The sequence below is a fragment of the Cervus canadensis genome, chromosome 22, assembly GCF_019320065.1.
Source record: "Cervus canadensis isolate Bull #8, Minnesota chromosome 22, ASM1932006v1, whole genome shotgun sequence".
Lineage (NCBI taxonomy): Eukaryota > Metazoa > Chordata > Mammalia > Artiodactyla > Cervidae > Cervus > Cervus canadensis.
The window spans coordinates 30,863,995-30,884,497 of NC_057407.1; the positions used below are offsets into that span (position 1 = coordinate 30,863,995).

Consider the following 20,503-nt stretch of genomic DNA (forward strand, 5'->3'; position numbering starts at 1 on the left):
TCATGACAGAACACTGCAAAACAAAGAGAAGAAAGCCAAACTGTCTTCGTTCTCATGAGAAAAAAAATCTTTCTCAATCAGTCCTGCCTCAGGTTTGAATCCCATCCTTTTTTTCCAGACCCTTCCTTCACTGTAGCAAAGCCTTCTCACTGTCCCCTAATATCAAGACTTCCCTAATTCTATAACATAATTTTCACATGCACACACACCCAAGTTTAAGCTGAACATATAGTCAACAACAGAGAAGGCAATGGCAACCCACGCCAGTACTCTTGCCTGGAAAATCCCATGGACGGAGGAGCCTGGTAGGCTGCCGTCCATGGGGTCGCTAAGAGTCAGGCACAGCTGAGCAACTTCACTTTCACGCATTGGAGAAGGAAATGGCAGCCCACTCCAGTGTTCTTGCCTGGAGAATCCCAAGGACGGTGGAGCCTGGTGGGCTGCCATCTATGGGGTCGCACAGAGTCGGACACGACTGAAGCGACTTGGCAGCAGCAGCAGCATAATCAACAAAAGAGAGAATACATTCCCCAGCAACACTTGCAGGTCAACATAGACCATGTGACTAAGTGACCACATGACTATGCTTTCATCAGTGGGATATCAGAGGAACTGAAGTGAGTAATTACCAGTTACTAGAACTGATTGAGCTTCTCTTTCCCCTTTCCTACTAACTGGAAGGTGGACAAGGAACTAGTGAGCCAGTTTTGACCACATGTATGAGACAACACTCTGAGCAACAAAATAGAAGGAACCTGGGTCCCTGGACAACCTCAGGCAGCAGAGCTGTCCCAGACCATCCACCTACCTCCAGACTTTACATAAAGTAGAAACACACTTCTATAAAATAGAAACACACTTCTATCTGGTTACCAATACTGTATTGGGAGGTCTCTTTATTGTACCAATTCAATCTACTCCCTAACTAATACCTTCCCTTGTCAGAACTCATCTTTGGAACTTGTCTTGAGCAAAAATGATCTGGAGCCAAGATCAGCCATTAGGATGGATCACATTTCATAATTTGGCTGCTTATAAATCAGATCCAGCCCACAGACATGCTTTGGTTTGCTTCTACAGTATATTTTTAAATTTGTAGGTTTGTTGTCAATATTTACAAATTGAGAAATTTCACATAAAAATCTAAATGCCCAGTTTTTCTTGAGAAATCAGAAGGTTTGGCAACCCTAGGCCCATATTCTTGCTTGGCAGAATTCAGCTTTAGTTCACCATAGTCAGTGTTTGTTGCATCCTCGGGTCTTGCCAGTTTGGAGTGCAATGGCCTGACTTTCAATCCCCAGAACCCATGTTCCTTTGCCTGAGGACTTTCTCTGCCCTCCCCCACTCCCCCTGGAGCCTGCTCAGCCAGAAGGGTGAGAGAATTAAAACTCTACTATCTTCAACAGCTCCTAACCAACCAATGAAAGAAACTGAGGTATAAAGACCCCAGGTTCCTAGTCCTCAGATGGGAAAGCTGAAAGGCACCTTTTACACTTGCTCCCAGAGTGTGAATCCCAGCTGCCCACAGTGGTAATTCACTCCATAATATACCTTTATTGAGAGGTTGCGTTCCTTTCCGTGTCCTGGTTTCCAGTTCTCTCTCAATGTTTCCCAAGGATCACCTTCCAAATAAATTAATTGCATTAGATCTTACTCTCAGAGTTTGTTTCTGAGACTGCCTAAATCACCAGTCACCAGTTTTCCACGTGACTGTTAGCATTTATCACCATGTTGCACTGTCATTTTTCTCCTGGTAGAGAAATATTTATCTGTATTTGATCTTTATTAAAAGTGAAAAGGGGAAGGCAGCTCCAGAAAACAATGTGGTTTAGGGGAAAAAAAAAAAAAAAGGTGAGAGTATCTCTTTGCGGGAGTAAAGAATATTCCTGCATATTTAACGTGCAAATACAGGCCTGGTTAGCACACTGACATTATCTGCCTGACCCTCTGCTGTTCGTGCTTGTGATCCCTGGTTTACAGCACTGAAAACTCTTGTTAAAATTCAGGAGTCATTAACCCTTGACTTTGAATGAGGCTCTGAGATTAGCTGGGCAGCCCTCTGGGAGCATACACTGGGAAGAGGAAGGAAGGCACAGACATTCAAATGGGAGGAAGAACTAGAGGAAATCTTGGCACTTAGGCCAGGCAAGGGAGCTCAAGATGGCATCAGGGTAGGGGGGCCTGAAGGGAGATGAGGTAAGTCATTTCCTGATCTTGTGGAAATATCTTGCCCCAGAGTGTCCACTGGTCTCCGTGGACACCCTCCATCAGAGCTTGGCTCTCTTTAAACCAACACAGCTTCTGGGTGTGTCTCACTTCACTTGATAGGAATCCCTGGAGGGTGCAAGCTATACCTATTCTACTTGTATCCCCAGGGCCTGACACAGTTGCTGCCTAATAAAGGTTTGCCTTACATGTTTGTGGGCCAACTTGACCCTAACGTGAGGGATCTGAATTGCTAGGTAAGCCAGGGGGCGCTGTAATTCAATGTTCATTTCTCAATTGGGAAGCTGAAAAGGATATTATTTTGAGCAGTACACTGCAGTGATTAAGAGTACACAAGCTGGCCCCACGCCACTAAAAGCCAGGAGCATGGACTTTTTGGAAAACTAGCCATCTCTTACCTAGTTTGCAACCAATAAGTTTAAGACTGTGTGCTTTGGAGTCAGACTACTTTGGAGTCAAATCCTGGCTCCCCCAATTACTAGCTGTTTGACCATGACATGTCACTTAACCTCTCTGTGCCTCCATAAAAAATTAAATGAGCAAATGCATGTAGAGTGCTTTGCACTGTGTTTGTACAGAGGAAATGTTTGAAACATTTCAGCTATTAGTGGCCTGAATGAGGACAACAGGATCCTAACTCAAAAGAAAGACAGTGTAGAAAATGACCCAGAGGGAGATGCCAGTCTGAGCCCCAAAAATAGACCAAGACAAACAGAACCTATATGTTCCAGAAAAAGGTTCTGACCTTTCTTGTGTTGGCATCCAGTAAAGTGATGAACTTCAGTGATCAATGCAAAGAAATAGAGGAAAACAATAGAATGGGAGAGACTAGAGATCTCTTCAAGAAAATCAGAGATACCAAGGGAAAACTTCATGCAAAGATGGGCTCAATAAAGGACAGAAATCATATGGACCTATCAGAAGCAGAAGATATTAAGAAGAGGTGGCAAGAATACACAGAAGAACTGTACAAAAAAGATCTACAAGACCCAGATAACCACGATGGTGTGATCACTCACCTAGAGCCAGACATCCTGGAATGTGAAGTCAAGTGGGCTTTAGGATGCATCACTATGAAGAAGGCTAGTGGAGGTGATGGAATCCCAGTTGAGCTATTTCAATATGCCAGCAAATTTGGAAAACTCAGCAGTGGCCACAGGACTGGAAAAGGTCACTTTTCATTCCAATCCCAAAGAAAGGCAAAGACAAACTACTGCACAATTGCACTCATCTCACATACTAGCAAAGTAATTCTCAAAATTCTCCAAGCCAGTCTTCAATAGTACATGAACTGTGAACTTCCAGATGTTCAAGCTGGATTTAGAAAAGCCAGAGGAACGAGAGATCAAATTGCCAACATCTGCTAGGTCATCGAAAAAGCAAGAGAGTTCCAGAAAAACATCTACTTTTGCTTTATTGACTACGCCAAAGCCTTTGACTATGTGAATCAAAACAAACTGTGGAAAATTCTTAAAGAGATGGGAATACCAGACCACCTTACCTGCCTCTTGAGAAATCTGTATGCAGGTCAAGAATCAACAATTAGAACTGGACATGGAACAACAGACTGGTTCCAAATTGGGAAAGGAGTACATCAAGGCTGTATATTGTCACCCTGTTTATTTAATTTATATTCAGAGTACATCATGTGATATGCCGGGCTGGATAACGCACAAGCTGGAATCAAGATTGCCAGGAGAAATATCAATAACCTCAGATATGCAGATGACACCACCCTTATGGCAGAAAGCAAAGAAGAACTAAAGAGTCTCTTGATGAAAGTGAAAGAGGAGAGTGAAAAAGTTGGCTTAAAACTCAACATTCAGAAAACTAAGATCATGGCATCTGGCCCCATTACTTCAAGGCAAATAGATGGGGAAACAGTGGATACAGTGAGATATTTCATTTTCTTGGGCTTCAAAATCACTGTAGATGGTGACTGCAGCCATTAAATTAAAAGACGCTTGCTCCTTGGAAGAAAAGTTATGATCAAACTAGATAGCATATTAAAAATCAGAGACATTACTTTGCCAACAAAGGTCCATCTAGTCAAAGCTATGGTTTTTCCACAAGTCATGTATGGATGTGAGAGTTGGACTATAAAAAAGTTAAGGGCTGAAGAATTGATGCTTTTGAACAGTGGTGTTGGAGAAGACTCTTGAGAGTCCCTTGGACAGCAAGGAGATCCAACCAGTCCATCCTAAAGGAAATCAGCTGTGAATATTCATTGGAAGGACTGATGCTGAAGCTGAAGCTCCAATACTTTGGCCACCTGATGCAAAGAACTGACTCATTGGAAAAGACCCTAATGCTGGGAAAGATTGAAGGCAGGAGGAGAAGTGGACAGTGAAGGATGAGATGCTTGGATGGTATCACCAACTCAATGGACATGAGTTTGTGCAAGCTCCAGGATTTGGTGATGGACAGTGAAGCCTGGGGTGCTGCAGTCCATGGGGTCACAGAGAGTCAGACACGACTGAGCGACTAAACTGAACTGAAGTGGAAGTGATGAATCTGTTTTCAGAATAATGGCTTCAAATGCACAAAATAAAATACACAGAATTATAGAGAAAACCAGTTACATGGTTCTCAAAATATTAAACAAATTTATGGGCTGATTCATATCAATGTATGACAAAAAAATAAATAAATAAAAATTAAAAAAAAAAAAAAACAAATTTATGGTGTAGCAATACTGGCACTACTTTATCAACACATTAAAAAGCAAGATCTAGCAGTGGGTCTAATTATGACTGATTTTTAAATGGAAATGAGCATAAAATGTCATTTTCAGATATCTGTGACAACTGTAGAGTGATATGAAAATATCTCTCATTTTAATGGATAACAAAGTCATAGGCACAACTAATGTTATTGTGGGGTCGGATGTCTACATTTTGAATAGAAAGAAATGCCAATTTTCACTTAGAGATTGGCAAATACAAACAATACTTCTCCCACCCAAGGTAAGAACCTTTTGCCTATGGGAAGGAGGCCCTGAGTGCCTTCAGGCAAATGAAGAGACATCCAAACTGGCCTGATCACCACTCCTTCCTTCTTTCCCTCCAACCTGTAATTACAAGATACTGGGGATCTGAGCAGGAGTGTGAATACTTGGGGAGATGGATGAGTCTCCTTTGAGTCAAGGAAAGAATACTCGGGGAGAGTAACTTAGAGACTGCAAACTCCAGGGAATGCCCTTCATGTTGTCTTCTGTGGCCCAAAGGAGAGAGGAAGGGAGGAGGGGCAGGCGAAGGGGAGGGACCCTTAGAGTCAACCCAGCTCCCTCCTCACTGCAGCTCCTCCAAGGTGAGTCAAATCTGACCAGGGCAGAGGGTGACCATGAGGCTAAGATTTTAAACTGGACCTTTCTACATCATAGAAGGGCGGATAAGTTTGTTTTCCCAGGGACATCCCTCCAACAATGGAGGTGGCAGCCAGTGGCTAAATGCCCAGCCTCCCCACCCTCCAACAACACAAAGGGACATCACAAAGGTCCATTCCATTCCTGCAGTTCCCTGCAGGTCACCCAGTTTGTACCCTGAAGATAAGGTGCCATTTTGGGCCCTTCTCCCTTCCTTCTCTGACCACCCCTCCCCCACTCCTGCTTCCTGGATCAATTTCAAGATCAACTACTGGCCTGGTGCCCTTCTCTCAGGACCAACTTTCAGTTCAGTTCAGTTCAGTCGCTCAGTCATGTCCGACTCTTTGTGACCCCATGAATTGCAGCACGCCAGGCCTCCCTGTCCACCACCAACTCCTGGAGTTTACTCAAACTCTTGTCCATCGAGTCGGTGATGCCATCCAGCCATCTCATCCTCTGTCGTCCCCTTCTCTTCCTGCTCCCAATCCTCCCCAGCATAGGGTCTTTTCCAATGAGTCAACTCTTCGCATAAGGTGGCCAAAGTGTTGGAGTTTCAGCTTCAGCATCAGTCCTTCCAGTGAACAACCAGGACTGATCTCCTTTAGGAAAGCTGAATGCCGAAAAATTGATGCTTTTGAACTATGGTGTTGGAGAAGACTATTGAGAGTCCCTTGGACTGCAAGGAGATCCAACTAGTCCATCCTAAAGGAGATCAGTCCTGGGTGTTCATTGGAAGGACCAACTTTAGGAGGAGCCAAAAATAGGAGAGTGATGGTCCCCTCATCTGACTAAATCAGGCTTCCTTAGAGGGTCACCTGTAAGGCTTCAGTGCTCTGGGAAGGAAACTGGGGAGTGGGGATGGAGAGGAATCATGGCAGGCAAGGAAAATCACTGGGAAATTATAAAACTAAGTAGCTTTTTAAAAGCTGAAACCTGGATGGGAATTCCTTAGAGGAGCACAAATTGAAAAATGTGCTCGTGACAGATGAGAATCCGTCAACTGACAAGAGAGGGCTTTGTGGAGAAAACGAAGCAGAGCGCGGTGTCAGGGGGACAGATTGGCCCAATTAAGGACGTGGGAGGCCCCGGGGACGGGGTGGGGAAGAGTGAGTTATGAGGCAGTGGGGAGAGATGGGTCCAGACAGGAGGTGGGCAAGTCAATGGGGTGTCCATGTGCTCCATCCCCAGTGTCAGGCAACCCTAAGGAGAGGGATGAGACGCTGAGTCTCAAAAGGAGGGGAACGGACCCTGCAGAGGCCTGTGTGCTCCCTCCTCGCTTAGGTGCATCGCTTCACAGAAGGGAGCTTGGCAGTTCCTAAATGTGTCCGCTGTGGAACGCTGGTTATGTACTAGTCTCTAGGAAAAAGAAGATAGGGTGGGGGTTCCGTGGAGAGCCCTGCTTGGAGATTCCTTCCTCCAACAAGTGTCCATCCATTGAGTCTGTTCCAGGCATGGCGCTGGGCACCAGGACTGCAGGAGTGGATGGTACAGATGACATCCCCGCACCAGGAGCCCAGCAGTCCTTTAGGGGAAGCAAGTTTTAAATTACACTGCCTCACACAGTGCACAGGCAGCGCTAGCCTAGCTGCTCCACATGCACTACCTCACTGAATCCGCACGACAACCTGTGAAGTGAAAACTACATGTTTGTTATTTTAGGGGTGAATAGACAGGGGCACAGAAAGGGCAGGTAAAGGGCTACGGTGACAACACAGGTGAGGTGTGACCCAAGCCCAGACAAAGAGGCTCCCGAGTCTGCGCTTTGGCCCCCCGCTGCTTAGTGCCTTTTGTGCTAAGGGGTCTGACAAGTTCTGCAGGTCAGACCCAAAGCAAATGGAGAATGAGCAGGCCTGGCTGGTGGTGCTGGCAGCATGGGGGAGCTTACCTCCTCTTCCCATGGGCGCCCCAACGCACAGTAGATGCGTGGTCCTCAAGGGATGACAACCTCCTTGGTACCTGGGTCAGAGGTATGTGAGAGGCCCCCAGCAAACTGTCTGCCCAGCGTGTCGTGGCACCGCCAGCCTGGCATCGAGACAGCTGCCACCTTGCCCGAGACCAGCACTTCCCATGCACTGGGTATTAGACCCTGTGGGCACTGGACCCCAGCTTCCCCCCTCACAAGCACCTAGGCCCATGTAGTTGGCAGAGAGTGATAGAAGACCACTCCACCCCAGGAGTGAACCAGTCTCCGTCTTGAACTCCATGATCTGAGTGCCCTGATGACATGTTTCTGGGCAGGGCAGGGGGAGCCAGTGGACACCAGGAAAGAGAAGTAGGCAGTCAAGAGCCCACCTTAAGGAGACAGTGAGAAGCAGTCTCCTGGGAGTTGAGACACACAGTGTCCAGCACCAACTCTATTGTCCTATCAATCGTCACTTGTAAAGCACGACTTCAAAGATAAAATTATTGAGAATTTCAAGATAGCAACAGCAGGGCACGAAGCCCGAGTGCAGGGCCCTGTGGCTGCTCCTGCACACAGCCACAGGCTGGTCCTGCCGGCAGTCAAGGACGGTGGGAACGGCTGGAACGTGTTTATCACGGTTGCCCGTGTTCACTCCAGCACAGGACCCCTTTGGGGTTAACAGTCCCATGCACTCCCCTTTTGGAAACACTGTATCAACTTATCCAAAACCTAGTAATAGCCCTGAGAGTCAGGCAGGACCGGGGTTATCACCACTTTCCCAAGAGGGAGAAACTGAGGCACAGAGAGGCAAGTGTTTCACTCAGAATATGATAGAAGGTAAGAGGCAGGGCTGGCTTTCAAACCCAAACTTCCAGGCTCTGGGTCCAGCGCTTCCCCGTTACGTACCAAACTTCCCAACCCTCTCAGATGCTTTACACATCCCTTGTTTGTCACGCAGGAGAGGGCTGTAATGATGGCAGGTTGCCAGCCTGAAGCTACTGTTTATTAGGAAATCTCCAGACATGCCAGGAAATTACAGACCAGCAAATTAGTTTAGTCATTTCACTAGTTTATTTAAGGAACTCTTTGCAAGCTCTGGGGGAAAAAAAAAGCTCTTTCAAGCACAAGTTGTTGGAAGGGGTGTTTTTTGGTGCCTCTAAGATGCCATGTTATCCTGGGCATCTGAAGGCCACCTTAGTGAAGAAAATGCCCTTCAGACTAAGAAGAAGCTTGAATGAAAGTTAAGAATACCACTGCTCCCTTCATAAGTGCAGCAGTCAACCTCTAAGGGGCTCCCGATGACCACTGACTCCTGTTATTCACACCCTGGTGTAGCCCACTACCACAGTGAATAAGGCTGAATTGCACAGTCAGTAGAATATTGCAGAAATGATTCCTGCGACTTCCAAGACTAGGTCATAAAAGATATTGCAGTTTCCACCTGCCTCTGTCTTGGATTACTCATTCCGGGGGAAGCCAGAGGACAAGCCTGAGGACACTCAAGCAGGTCTGTGGAGAGGTTAATCTGACCAGGACTAAAATCTTCTTCTAACAACCATATGAGTGGACATCTTGGGTATGGATCCTTCAGCCCCAGTTAAGCCTTCACACAAAACTAGCCCTGTCCAATGTCTTATCTTCAGCCTCTTGAGAGACCTTGAGCTAGCTGAATCCCTGACCCACAGAAGCCATATGTTAAAATCTGATTGTTTTTTAAAGATACTAAGTTTGGGTTTCATTTGTAATACATTGATAGATAACTAATACACTCTGTAAGAAAGGTAATGGGAAACCAGCTGCTATGGAGTAGTAGGGAGCTAATCTTCTTAAATAAGATCCAAACACAGTTACATCCTTCAGGCCACTGTGCTGTTTCTGCCACTGCTACTTCAAGAGAACCCCAGGGACAGGAGAGTCACCAATTTTGGAGGGAGATGGCGAGGGTGGGGAAGGGAGCTTACACCAGATCACAAGGGTGGTGTGGGGTAATAGGAGACTACACACCAGAGATGAGAAGCAGCACACACTCTAGTTATGTATTCTATAGCTGTGAATGGTGACCTGAACAATACGCCTCACTGATGATCTGCATGCTGATAACTTCACATTTGCTTTTGGTCCTTTACCTAAATAATCCCGCACAATAACCCAATGACACGGTTCATTGGTCAGAACACATCCAATGTGAGGGACAAACCCAACTCAAATTGGTTTAAACCTAAATGGTGGTACTGATAGGCTCATTAACTGAGAAGTGCCAGGGGTCTGTGGGCTTCAGGAACTGTTGCATCCAGAATCTCAAAGTTTTTTCCCTCTCTCTCTAATTCTTTCTTCCTTCTCTCCCCTCTCCCACTCATCTCCCTGATTTCTTTTTCCAAGAAAATTGGACACCAGTAGGTCAAGTCCATAGTCTTAAAGTTCACAATATAAAACCAAGAAAGACCCTTTTCTCTAACAGCCCTGTATCAGATCCCATAGAGGTACTCTCCTGCCTGCGTCCCTTAGGCCAGGTCGGGAGATGGAGCACAATAACTGGCTGGGCCTGGATTATGTGCCTGGCAGGTAGGTGGGGCCAAGTGATCGTCAGTCCCACCAGAACCACATGCAGTGGTAATTTCCAAATTGGAAAGGGGATGACAGGCAGACAAAAACAAGATATTTATTACTATTATTGTCCTCATGTTACAAATAAGGAACAAACTCAGAGAAGCTACAAACCTGTCTGGGATCTCATAGGTGATAAACAGCAAAGCCAGATCTATATGAGTCCAGCTCTGAAGGATTTTTTTATCCATAATCAGTGATGATCCTTCCACCTTTCTTACTTGTAGGATCCCTCTGACAGACACAGGAGGTCCGCAGGGAGGGTTATATCCCTTTCAGAAGCCAGAATAATTACCTGACCCCTATCCAGCCTTTGTAACCAATGCTGTATCCAACCCAGTCTGCTTCTTCCCAGCCTACCCAGTTAACCCAAGGCTAGAAAGCATTTCCCCAAGGACCTCCCATCCCGCCTTTGATGGCATCAGCAGTCAATCACACACACACACACCTGCCTTTCCCCACCCAGTGAAACTCCTCAGAGGCGCCATGTTGTTGGAGTAAAGACTCAAACTCTTACCTCGGGTACGAGTCCTGAACATCTGACCCCTGCCAACCCCTGCCTTGTTTTTTCTGCTCTGTCCCAGCCACAGTGGTCTGTGAAAGTGCCTTGCTTCCTCTCACCTGAGGACCTTTGCATGTTGTGTTCCCTCTGCTTAGAGTGCTCATTTCTCTTCCCTCTGATTTAGAAAACCCATCCTTCAAGTCAGCTCCTCAAGGAAGCCTCCACATACCACATAGTTGGGATCAATTCCTCCGAATTTCCTCATGGAAATTCAGAGCTTGCACTGATGTTATGAGAATAAATTTGTGAATAAATGTGTGAATTATGGTGAAAATCTGTCTCTCCCATAGACTACAAGCTCATCAGAGCAGAGATCATGTCCATGTCTATATTCACTATGTCTAGCACTTAGCCCAGGGCCTGGGCCAGAGTAGACCCTCAAAGAACATTTATTGAATAAATAGAAGGAAGTGGGGAAAGAAGAAAGGAAGGGGGTGGAGAGAGAGAGGGAGGGAGAGGCTTTCTGTGCCTCTTATTAAGGCTCCATGGAGTAAATCACAAGCATTTCAAAGATGTTGATTAAACTCTTAAACTAGGATGAACACGAAGAAAATGAAACTATTACAAGCATTAGAGGATTTATTGGCTGAGCCTGGCTGCTTTTCAGTATTATTCCCTTCGTTCTCATTTCTTGAGAACCATGGGCTGAAAGTCCTGCAGTTGGGGTGGGGGGAGGGGGAGGCGGGGGGAGGGGCGGGGGGAGGAGGAGCCAAGAAAAGGGAAGCAGAAACAAGAAAGGGTAGAGAAACAAGGGAAAGATGGATAGGTGGAAAGGGTAAATAAAGGAAGGGAAGGAGGGAAGTTGAGAGGAGAAAGAGAAATAGAGATGAGGACAGAAGAGAAGAGGAGGGAGAGAGGGGTGTGGGGAGGAAGGAAGGGAGGAACGAGAGAGAGAAAGAGAGAGAGAGGAAGGGGAGAAAAGGAGGCAGGAGGAGGAGGCCTAAATGAAGAGGGACAGGAGATGATGCAGAACAATTCTGGCAAGCCCAGCATGGAAACCCATGAGCCCCATCAACCCAGAAGAAATCCTGCTCTGGGTCCCTGCCAGTGACAGGCCATCAGATTGCAGTGGGGATGGAGGTGGAGAGAATATGTCCCTCCTTTCCTTGGCCATGGGTGACCCACGGATCCCCTCATCACCTCGTCGGCTTTTGGACCTCTGTTTTCCCCTCGGATTGTGTTGACAGGATGAAGGGATGTTTATTGCTAACACAGCAAAATGTAGTCCAGTATCTGGGAGTCTCCCTGGCATGATTAATTCATGTTCTGAACGAATGAACAAGACCTTGCACTGCTGAAGGGGTTGCTGTACACACAGGGGTGTGGGGCCAGAGGCTGGGGATCTGGAATCCGGCACGGGCTGTTGGCAAACCACGGGAGGCACAGACACTGCGCCCTGAAGGGGACCCTGCAGTGTGCCAACTCCTGACTTGGGTTCTGGGAGCGTTTCCTCTTAAAAATCATATGTGTCCATTGCCTCTAGGGGTGAGAAGTGGTCTCCAGCACAGAATCATGCATCTCAGATATTTTAAGCAAGGACAGGTTTACAAAAAGGTAATACAAGTGGAAACAATGAATGGGATGACTGCAAAAAGGAGGGGGAAATCCCTAAGGCAGAAGCAGCTTGGTGAGTGAAGTTTCTCCACCAACCCCACCCCTAGGCCCCCATGTCTTGGCAGTTTACTCCTGTTGGGACCACTCATTCATCACTGGAACTCACACAGCTCTGACAGGCAAAAATGGGAAATTTATTGGCTTGTGTAACTGAAAAATCCAGGGATTGAGTGGCTTCAGGCATGGCTGGATCCAGGAGTTCAAGAATTGCCATCAAGGCTGTTTTCTCTGTCTCTGGATCTATTTTTCCTCTGTGCTGGCAGGCTGCCTCCATGTGGAGCTATCCCCACTTAAAGAATGCTTCTCTTTCCCAACAGTTTCCCCAAAATCTCAGGCCTGAGTTTTACTGGCCAGGCTTGGAACATGTGCCACCCCTGGAACCAGGAATTAGGGATCAGTCCCACCCAAATCAAGATGCTATTAACTAAATGATAATGAATGGCTGTTGTGCAGACAAAAACAACAGATGTGACCACAGAGCTGTGTTGATAGTTACAAGATGACAGCATCTTTTCCCAAGAATTTAAATACAAATGCTGGTTGCTAGGGAGGAATGCTGAGGACAGACCACACATTGGTACTTTTCTGGGAGAGAGCTAGGCAGAAAAGATCCTTCCTAATAGGTCTCTGGAGAGTTTACTTGGCAAGTAAACTCGTTTACTTGGCAAGTAATCTCATTTACTTGGAGACAAATCCTGGTGTCTCCAGAATTACCAGACCTGCAAGGAGGCACGTAAAGACCTCCCTAGGATGCTATTCAATCATTCATTCATTCATTCATCCATCTATCCACTCATTTATTCACCTATTCATCACTCTCTTACCTCCTCCTTACCCCTCAACTCTCTGCCATCTGGCTTCTTTCTGTATCTCTCAGGGGAGCTTGTCCTTGTGAAAGTTGTCAATGACGTCTTTTGTTCAATCCTGTGGACAATGTCCCTTCTTTCATTCCTTGCTGTCCCAGATGATTGGGTGCTGTTGCCTGCCTCCCTCTTGAAACCTGCCTGCCTTCTCCATGGCTCTGGCTCCATGGTGCTCATCCTCCCTTGATGAGCACATGTTCACCTGTGGTTTCCGTTTCCCTCTCTCTTCTTGTCTCTTGTTCAGGTGCACAGACCAGACCACTCTGTTGAGTTTTGGTTTTTTGAATCTAAGTATCTTCTAGAACCTCCACTCGGACATCCCCATGGCATCTCAGACTCAACATGACCAAAAATAAACTTCTCACAGCTCTATCCCAAGACTTCTCCTTCCCTAGGGTTACCTAAGAGCCTGGTTCCACCATCCACCCACTTGCTTAAACTAGAGACCAAGTCTTGACTCAGTGTCTCTGTCTCTCACCCCTACATCCTTTCAGTTCTTGGAAATACCCAGCCACTTCTCATCATCCCACATCCTTCTGTGGCTCTGACTCCCACCATTTCACATCAACATTCTGCCAACAATGTCCCAACTGGCCTCCTACCTCGTACCACTCCAACCTATCATCTACTCTGCAGTCAGAGCCTTCTAAACACATATCAGATTATGTTGCTTAATAATTGGCTTCTCGCTGCTCTTAGGAATAGGTCAAATTCCTTGAGGTGGCCATTACAACCCAGCCTCTGCTCACTCCTCCAGCTTCCCTTACTTTTTGTCACTCTTTTCTCAAAATCTACATGCCTGTCACACTGACTTGCTTGCCTCCAACTTTGTATAGGCTGGTCCCTCTGCCTGGATCACCCTTCCTTCTGCCTCTTCATTTAACTTTCTTCTTGGTCATCCTCCAAGTCTCCTCTTATATCTATTACTCCCTCCAGGACAACTTCTCTGACCATCTAAGACTAAGCTAACTACCTTTTCCATGTGCCTCCAAATGTGAATGAATGAATGAATCAATCAATCAACTAACACTCCAGGGAAGATGATGGTGGTGTTTAAGTTCTTGATGAAAAGGAAAGGTCATAAGAGGAGAAGGGAAATCTATAAGTATATTTTTAGCCAATAAAAACTTTTTTTTTGACACTTATTTTCCAAACAGCTGCAACTGTGCTGGATATGGATATACCACTGAACAAGACAGATAACTACCTTATCCTTTGATGTGATGTGAAAGTCGTTGAGTCATGTCCGACTCTTTGGGACCCCATGGACTAATACAGTCCATGGAATTCTCCAGGCCAGAGTACTGGAGTGGGTAGCCCTATTCCTTCTCCAGTGGATCTTCCCAATCCAGGAATCAAACTGGGGTCTCATGCATTGCCGGCAGATTCTTTACCAACTGAGCTATCAGGGAAGCCCACCTTATCCTTTAGGAAACGATAATTGAGCAGACAATATATATACAAAATAAATAATTTGGCAACGTTTACTGTGTACTAGACCCAACACAAGGGAGAGTCCCTTGGACTGCAAGGAGATCAAAACAGTCCATCCTAAAGGAAATCAGTCTTGAACATTCATTGGAAGGACTGAGGCCGAAACAAACTCCAATACTTTGGCTACCTGATGCGAAGAACTGACTCATTGGAAAAGACCCTGATGCTGGGAAAGATTGAAGGTGGGAGGAGAAGGGGATGACAGAGGATGAGATGGTGGGATGTCATCACTGACTTGATGGACATGAGTTTGAGCACACTCTGGGAGTGAAGCCTGGTGTGCTGCAGTGCTTGGGGTCTCAAAGAGTCAGACACAATTGAGCAACTGAACTGAACTGAGCCCCGACCCTCTTGCAGAGAGTGTATTGTCCATAGATGGCTGTACCAATATACATCCCATTTGATATGCCCTCTAACAATGTGATACTCCACCATTGAGTTGTGGAGTCTGTGTTCCTGCCTCCCAAAACCAAGTGGACTTTGTAACTGCTTTGACCAACAGAGTGTTGTAGAAGTGACACTATGTGACTTTCAGGTCCATAAAGGGTCACATAATTTCCACCAATTTCTCTCCCACCCCTCTCTCTCTTTCTCTTTCTCTCCATCTTCCTCTCTCAACTCTTCCCTCTGGAACCCAGTTCACCATGTTTGTAAGGAAACCCAGACCACAGCAGAGGCCACATGTAGATGTTCCAGTCAACGACTCTAGCTAGTGTCTCTGACGACAGGCAGCATCAACCTGTACTTGTGCAAATAAACAAGATTTCAAACGAACCCAGCCTTTGGCCCTTCCAGCAGAGTCCCTAGACACCCAGAGACAAAATGAAGCCATCCTCATTGTTCTCCATCATATTCTCAATACACAGACTCTGTGAGCATAATAAGTGGTTGTTTTACGCCACTAGATTTTGGAGCAATTTTTTCTGCAGCCATGGTAACCATATTACCTCTCCAGGCTTACTCTCAGAAAAGAACACTGGACTTGAAAGAGGGTGAAACATACTGCCATCTCTGTCTTTTAACAACCGTGGATACTCATGGGCTCTGTGAACTTGGGCATGTCATTTTCCATCTCCAGGTTCTTAGTCTTCCTGTGTATAAAATAAGGGGATGGGGCTGGATGATTTTTGAGACCCCAGGACGTCTGAAAATTCTTCCAAGGGAGACTCATTCAAGGTATCAGTTCAGTTCAGTCACTCAGTCGTGTCTGACTCTGCGACCCCATGAATTGCAGCACACCAGGCCTCCCTGTCCATCACCAACTCCCGGAGTTTATTCAAACTCATGTCCATCGAGTCGGTGATGCCATTCAGCCATTTCATCCTCTGTCGTCCCCTTCTCCTCCTGCCCCCAGTCACTCCCAGCATCAGGGTCTTTTCCAGTGAGTCAACTCTTCGCAGGAGGTGGCCAAAGTATTGGAGTTTCAACTTCAGCATCAGGTATAACCCAATCTAAATCACGTCAATTGATGTGGCAAGAGGTGAACTTTTGATTTGAAATTCCTGATTATTTTTAAAAATCTTTGTAGGAGATGAACTCAACTAAAGCCTTTAGAAAAACAAAGGGATTCCTCTAATGCATAATTCATGAAGGGAAAGTGGGCTTAACCCAGCAGGTCATTTGAAGTAAAAGTGCCATAAAAATAAAATATGTTTCCCTCCCCTTCTGCCTCCCCATCTCTTACACTAGCTAATGGAGGGGGAAGAGTGAATTAAACTGGAGTTCAGGTCAAAGGTTTAGTTGATTCATTCCAGAATGGTCATCCCCTCCAGCCGCTGCTCCAGGAACAACAGACGCTGCAGATGTTCAGGCTGGTTTTGCCCTCACCCCAGGGCCCCGCTCCTGAGTGCTAAGGCCCCGCCTCCTTCCCTGGGGAGATGACCTCACCTTCTAATGGCTCACAGAAGCCTGGTGAGAAGACACCCTCTCTACTTCAAAAGCTTTGGGGAAATTCCCCAAGGGGCCAACCTGTTTGACAGAGGCGGAGGGAAAAAAAGTAGACAGCCCGTAATTAGTATAATAACCTGTTCGGATTCCACCTGCCTGTGATTTCCTCAGCTTGTTCATCCATTCATGTATTCATTCACTCAGGCAACAAATATTTACAGAGCAGCTGTGATGTTCGAGCCCTGGTGATATGACAGGTCCCCCAGAAGGAGCTAACGATTTGTGTGCAAGCGATTGATTAAAGAAGTGCTCCCAGGGGCATCGGTGGGGAGCAGGGGGAGGTGGAGCAGAACAGAGAAGAAGACGCAAGCAAGCCCAAGCCTCAGCTGGATCCTGAAGGGAGCTCTGGAGTAGAAAGTACACCTTGGCATTTGTCCCAATTCAAAGCAAAGGAGTTGGGCTTTCACACTTCTGTACCAGTCACTGGTAAGGGCTGCCCAGTAGGAGTGTAAATCCCAGGTACCCTTGTGCTCTGGACTTGCAAAGTGGCTCCAACAGTCCTTTGTTGAAATGAAACAGCAGAGAAGCCAGGGGCAGATGTTTTTCCATTCTGCCAACCCCATTAAATCAGTACTATCTCACCTCATGGTTGCAAAATGGCTGCAACAGCTCCAAACATCCCATCCTCTCAAATGATATCCAAACGCAAGAAGGGAGCCAGTTCTCCCTACAGATCTGACTTATCAGGGAGAAAAATTACTCCCAGAAGCCTCCAGCACATTTTGCATCATGTCCTATTTGCCAGAAGTGGGCCAGTGCACACTTTTAAACCAATCATCCCCAAAAGGTGACAGGATTACCATGAATATTTTCCTGGATTGAGGAGGGGTCATTTCTTGAGCATCTTGCCAACCTACTTTGATACCCGAAGATGGATTTTTTTTTTTACCAGGAAGAAGAGGAAATGGCTTTTGGAGGGAAAATGGTCTGTGTGTGCTACAATGGCCAATCAGAGAGCACCATGCTCTCTGTGGTACAGTGACCGGTTCAGGCATGGGCACATCTTAAACCAATCAGAGGTAATTCTGAGCATTTTGCTGTAGTAATCAGGAAGAGACACTTACTTGTTCCTGAAAGCATCTTAGGCAAGAGTTGTGGCAGTCACTTGGTATCATGAGAAACCTGGAAAACAAAGCCAACGTAAGGAAGAAAATGAAGTGGAACCAAGAATGGTAGAGAGATCAAATCTCTTTGATAACTTACTAGAAATCCCTGAATCCAGGATTGTTCAAAGCCAATTCCAAACTTGAGTGGAAAGGAAGTCCCTTTTTGCCTAATCCAGCTTGGGCTGGGATTTCTGTTCCTGGCAACCAAAAGGTTTCCAAGTGATACAAATGGTGAACAAGGCAGACCCAGTCTCTGCCCTTATGAAATTCACAGTCAAATGGGAGAGGCAGGTGCTAAACAAAGAATTGACGATTGTAATCTGGGTCCAGTGCAGAAGACTGGCAGACCACATAAGACAGACAAGTCACACTCGTCTGTGGTCTGAGAAGCCTCTGTCTCAGAGGAGCTGTGGTGCAAGCTGAGACAGGCGGGAAGATGGCTGTGTTTTCCAACGTTTGACTCCCGTGTGACATCTGTACTTCACAGACACTGCAGCCTGTCACTTGGGGAAGCCCACGGACTCCATCCTTCTCTGACACACCTCTCACTCCTTCATCCATTCTCCCAACACTCCAATTTGTTCAAAAGCAGCCAAGAATGACCAGTTTTTGTTGTTCCTGCACTCCTTTAAAAGCTTTGCACTCTGGAGAAAGACTGTGATGCCTTTCACGGTCAAGTGTGTTTTCTTTTTCATTCCTTCATTCCCTGTATAAATCAGAACGATTAAGTCAGGTCTCAAGGTAACAGAGGGATGTAAAGAACTCCCAGCCAAGTGCAGGTCATTGTTGTAGCTGAGAGTGGCTGGAAGTGGGGAAGTGCTCCAGGAAATGTGTAACTTACGCTTTCCCAGACAGAAAAAGCACTCATTGCTCTCCACTAGTCTGGCCCAGAGATGTGTGTTCTCTGGCATCATGCACTGACTCAGAGAGAGAACTCGAGGTTCAAACATCCTGGTGTCACTACCTTTCCTAGCTACATGGTCTCACTGATTCGCCACTGCAAGATGGGAAGACTTGTATTCAAGGGCCATTGTGTCCACTGCTTGAGGCTGTCTAATCTGCTCCTCTTGGATCTAACTTTGCCACTAGGCCCTTCATCCTGGTTCCCAAATGGAAGAGCTGGGGCAGGTCCTTGGTGTTTCACCACCCAGCATGTAATATATATGAGTCACCCTGGAAGCCCAACTCATTTCATGTGATGTGAAGGTGACCCCTAGAGTTGTGCCACTCAATTTGGAGTTGACACTTGGACACAGCAACTCTTCTCAGCTTTGCAATCATCACTTGAGCCTGTGAGCATCTTAACTCACCAGGACTACCTTGGAAGGAGCACCAGCTTAGTCTTTAAAAGTAGAAGTCAGGAACAGTCTGAGAGCATGTGGGCAACCTTGGCCTCTGCTGCCCACCCTCGCTGACTTTCCACATGGTGTTCCAAGGTTGTTGCAGGGTCCCCAGAGGAAGGCGTCCTTGTGGGGGCTCTGCACTCCACATAGACAGCTCCCCCATATTCCAACTTCAGAGAAAACAGCTAAGATCCTGAAAGTTTCAGAAGAGGGCTCTGAATAAAAATGTGTTTGAAAGAAGGGAACGCAGGAAGTGGGACTGACAATTAGGCTAGTGGGTTGTCAAGACACGTCTGCTTTTCCCGTCTGATGACTCGCCTACAGCCAAGAATCTCTGATAGACATTTTTGTTCTAATGACTTCAAGGAGACAAAGTCATTTCACGACTGATGTGGAGTCAATGGATCAGCTGTTTCTTAATCCAAAACAATGCAAGTGGCTCTAAGATAAAAGATTCCTTAGATATGCCCAGGGATCCCCTGGGAGCTTGTTAAAAATCCAGACTCCTGAGCCCCACTCCCCAGGAGAGTGGCTGCGAGTTTGGGCTCGGAGCCAAGACCAGGAGGCCTGGAGGCCCCTCCACCACCCAGCAGCTCTCTCACTCCACACCAGCCAGCCTCTCTGTGCCTCGGCTTTCTCACCAGGGCAGTGGGTGTGGTCATGTACATACCCTAGGGTTTATGAGGCTAAAGTGAGTTAGGAAGTGAAAAAAGCACTTAGAATAGTGGCCAGCGCATAATACATGTTCAGTAAATGTGAGTTGCTGTTATCAGGGTACAGCCTAGGAAGCTGCCGTTTAACAAGCAACCCTGGGCGATTCAGCTGCAGAAGATCCCTGGGCCCCGCTTTGAGGACTTCAGCTTCACAGGTACACAGATGAGTCTCCACCACGTGCAGCCAACTCCTTTCCTTTTGTTAAAAAGCAAGGAGTAAGCTTCTTTGGGTCTACCAGGCCATCTTTTTGTCTGAAGAGGCAGCAGCTATTTTGCCCTCAGATGGAAACTGCTTGTTATTCCAATTAGACATGTAAGATATGCTAATTATCCTTCAAAATCAGAAAGATGGAAAGAAAAAAAAAAAAACTATAAAGAATCCCAGAACCCAGAGAAAAGTGAAAGTGAGAGTCACTTAGTCGTGTCCTACTTTTTAAGACCCCATGGATTATACAGTCTATGGAATTCTCCAGGCCAGAATACTGGAGTGGGTAGCCGTTCCTTTCTCCAGGGGATCTTCCCAGCCTAGGGATTGAACCCAGGTTTCCCGCATTGCAGGCAGATTCTTTACCAGCCTAGCCACCAAGGAAGCCCAAGAACACTAGAGTGGGTAGCCTATCCATTTTCCAGTGGATCTTCCTGACCCAGGAATCTAACTGGGGTCTCCTGCATTGCAGGAGGATTCTTCACCAGCTGAGCTACAATCCCAGAGCACAGAGAAACCACCTAATAATGTGTTGTTTCTATGTCCCCCCACATACAAG

At 46.4% G+C, this 20,503-nt stretch overlaps 1 long non-coding RNA gene across 1 annotated transcript in view; it reads right to left on the bottom strand.

Annotated features, from left to right (window-relative positions):
* Positions 1–20,503, bottom strand: part of LOC122424913 — a 97,566-nt gene that overhangs the window by 73,712 nt on the left and 3,351 nt on the right. The window contains exon 2 of the long non-coding RNA XR_006264610.1: positions 17,642–17,699. This is a non-coding gene — a long non-coding RNA (uncharacterized LOC122424913). The remainder of the gene's footprint in view (positions 1–17,641; positions 17,700–20,503) is intronic.